Here is a 3481-nt window from a genome sequence, read left to right as displayed (position 1 = left end):
CATTTTTCCACAAAGTAAAACGAAAATATAAAATTGTCATGTGTCCCTAAACAAAAATAAATGGAAAAGTGTCACTACCATTTTGTTTAAGCTTAATTATCTTAGAAACAAAATAAAAAAAATACAATTTACTATTATATCTATCAGGTTTAGTCACAAAACTAACAAGATCTGCCAAAAAATTACAATTTTGTTGTAAAAATGGCAATTTTTGACAATTCAAAAATTTCAAAACTTTAAACCATTGTACCCAAAAAAGACGTTTTTCATTTAATGACACTATGTTTTTCAAGGAGCGAATGTCTCAACCAAAAGTTAGAAGAATATTCGTACAAGATTCAACGAAACAACGGATACCTAACACCCTGTTATCATTTTTCGTGCTTTACCAACTGTCATTCGGTTTCAAATTCGGATGCACCAAAGTGATGAATATAAAATTCAAAACGCTATTCCATTGGTTCTCTATCATGATGGCTTGCTTCATGATATCGGTCCTATCTTTGACTTTCGTGTCCAAACCAGATGCAGGCAATGGGCATTATTGGAGACTCATTTCTTTCGTGCAATATATACCCACTTTCTGCATATTAATCTCAATGAAGTACACGGTTTGTGAGTTCTTATTAGACGTAACAATAACACCAGTTTCTAATAGAATAGGTTTAGCAGCTTGGGTGTATACATTATTAATGTTTTCATTAAAATTAACTGGAGCCATGATGTATTGTGCGCTAACAACGTGCACAGATAGAAGCATAATGGTTCTGCAATTTTTCCTTCATGTCCCGATGTTAGCTCTGGATGTGATACCGGTGGTCAATAGTCTTATATTTTACCATATTTACGCTCGAATGAAGAACTTGAAAATTCAATTAATGCAGCGTGAAATTAGTTTGAAACAATTTGAAACAGAGTATAAGGATGTTACGGACTGTTTTGATAGATTTAGGGGACGTTACGATTCTATGGTAAGAGCAGTTATTCTGTATTACGGTGAATAATAATTAAAATACAATTTTAGCGTAACTATTATTTTATCATTAAACTAATTATTAAGAAATGCAGGAGTGTGTATTTTAGGATGTTATCAATATTGTTAATTTAATTTTCCAGTTCATTTGGGGTTTTTTAACGGATTCCCCTAAATTTATGATCACGATGTGGAACCATCTCCATTCATTGAGGACATTTAATGTAAGTCAAACGGTTTTTATTTTGGAATGACTCTAATATAACAGAAAGTAATTGTAAATTACCTGAAGAACCTTTACATAAAGTTAATGGAAATCAATGAAAACACGTTGTGTGAAAATGTTTTTCAGTCTTGGCTGATGAAATCAGCAACATATGTGTTCGCGATGCACCCTACACTGCAGATCTGCATTCCTGCCATATTTGCTGAAATGATAACCGCTCAGACTGATGAGATTAAGATGATCCTTAACGAGTGGATTTTGACCGAAAAAGGTAAGTACCTAATAATGTTGATACATCTACATGATATTACATACGTACAATAACGATTGTATCCCATAAAGGGCTTCAAAGTATACATAAAAAACTTCCCCCAAATTCTTCCCCTGCGGGAAACCTCCCAAAATAAAGGCGACATTTCCCCTTTGGGTTGCCAACCCTATTGTTTGGGCAAAGAAAGAGTCAACCCTGGGGTCACCAGAGACGCCTACTACCCGGACTGACACTTCTTTCACGAATTACTGTAAGTACTTAAAGTAAAAATAATTTCAGAAGACACATCCGCTCGCACCCTGCGCTACGTGGAAGCGCGGCCACTCCTGCGCAAAGCTTGGCGGCTGCTTCCTTTGGACCTGCGCCTGCCCACAGCCATGCTCTCTATGTGTGCAACATATCTCATAGTTATCATACAGTTCACGCATCTTTACGATTAATTCATGTAATGACTATCGGTCTGGCCCTGACTGACAAGCCGCGGCGCGGTCCTGGGTTTGAAACCCGGGAGGGGCATTTATTTGTGTGATATGAAGAATAAACATCATCGTTGTCTGACCCACAACACATACCTTCTTGAGGTTACCGTGGGACTCAGTCAATCTGTGTCCTATAATATGTATTTATTTATGTAGGTATGTATGTGGAGCAGTAAAAACGTCAAAAATCGACTGCAAAAAATCACTAAGGGCAACTTGCACCAACGAAAATGGTGGGTTAACCCGAGGTTTAACCAACCATTTTATGGAATTTGACAGATACGACAGCCCGGTAGCCCACTAACCCTGAGTTAAGTGCTGGTTGGTGCAAGTAGGCCTAAGTATCGTATGCGCTTGACTGAATATGTGTGAAGGGCAATGAGTCTTTGTTTTTAAGAAATAGATGTTCATATAAACTATAGAAGTTCATTTTGTTTTTGCAAACAGTTACTTTATGCCGCGTTAATTATAATAAAATCTGAATTAATCTATGTGTTTATGATTTTAATAATTCCAAATCAGTAGATACCTATTGGCAACGTGAGTGAGGAAGGGGCATTCCACGAGAATGTCGCTTACGACATGCAATTCTTCTAATACTTCTGAAGACGCTAAGAAAGCGAAGTTGTGTCTGACAACAGTTCATGACTTGGTTAACCAATTGGCAATATTTTCTCGAGATTTACGGATTTGATTGATATAGCTGCCATACAAGGCAACAGCATGCCCTAGAAGTGGCGATTAAATTGAACGTAATCTTATAGAATGTCCAACGTTAATGCTACTGGCAGCCATTGGAACTAATTTGGCTAATAAGATAACATAGAAAAACCTACAAAATGAGGGCAGCACCAATCGTACATGTAGCAGAGCGTAGGTAACAACTAGCAACCGGTTTCCAGCCCCGATATGAAATAAGAGAGGCATAGTTATTGATATACACCCAATGGAATTAGAAGAGGCAATTATTGTAGAGAAACCAAAGTTAGTTTACACCCCGACCTCTGACCATATCAATAACAATAAGCACTCAGTAACTCACTTACCTGAATAGGCACTGTACTGCAGCTCATTGAAAAGCGAAGGTATTCCTTTAAACTTGGTCTTCGTACAAGTAAGTCCGGTTATCCAGCGGTTCTCCTATTATCCTCTTTAGAAGCTCGTTTGGTTAGAATTTCTTTCTGACAATGTGCCAGGTGCATAGCTGTCAACAAAGTCATTCTGGTCCAGAAAACGCCAAATTTAATGGACTTGATGTCGCATTTTCTCAACCGATTCGCGCAAATTTGGTGAACAGGTTCAACAATTATATAAAATTTTTTGTTGTGTCACTATTAGATTTGTTTCAAAATTATCTAGCCGCTGAAGGAGCTTACAGAGCTCTCAGAGTTGACTTTCCGTATTTAAAACACTCCACCTTTTTAACTCACGACATTTTGACCACAAACAATTAAAAAAGACAGTTCCTCTGTCAACCATCAATTGACAATGAAGCTTAGAGTGTAAACAATCCAAAAATTCAAAATTTCGCC

Source organism: Leguminivora glycinivorella, unplaced genomic scaffold, assembly GCF_023078275.1.
Source record: "Leguminivora glycinivorella isolate SPB_JAAS2020 unplaced genomic scaffold, LegGlyc_1.1 Scaffold6, whole genome shotgun sequence".
NCBI lineage: Eukaryota > Metazoa > Arthropoda > Insecta > Lepidoptera > Tortricidae > Leguminivora > Leguminivora glycinivorella.
Note: the sequence above shows the minus strand (reverse complement) of the source record.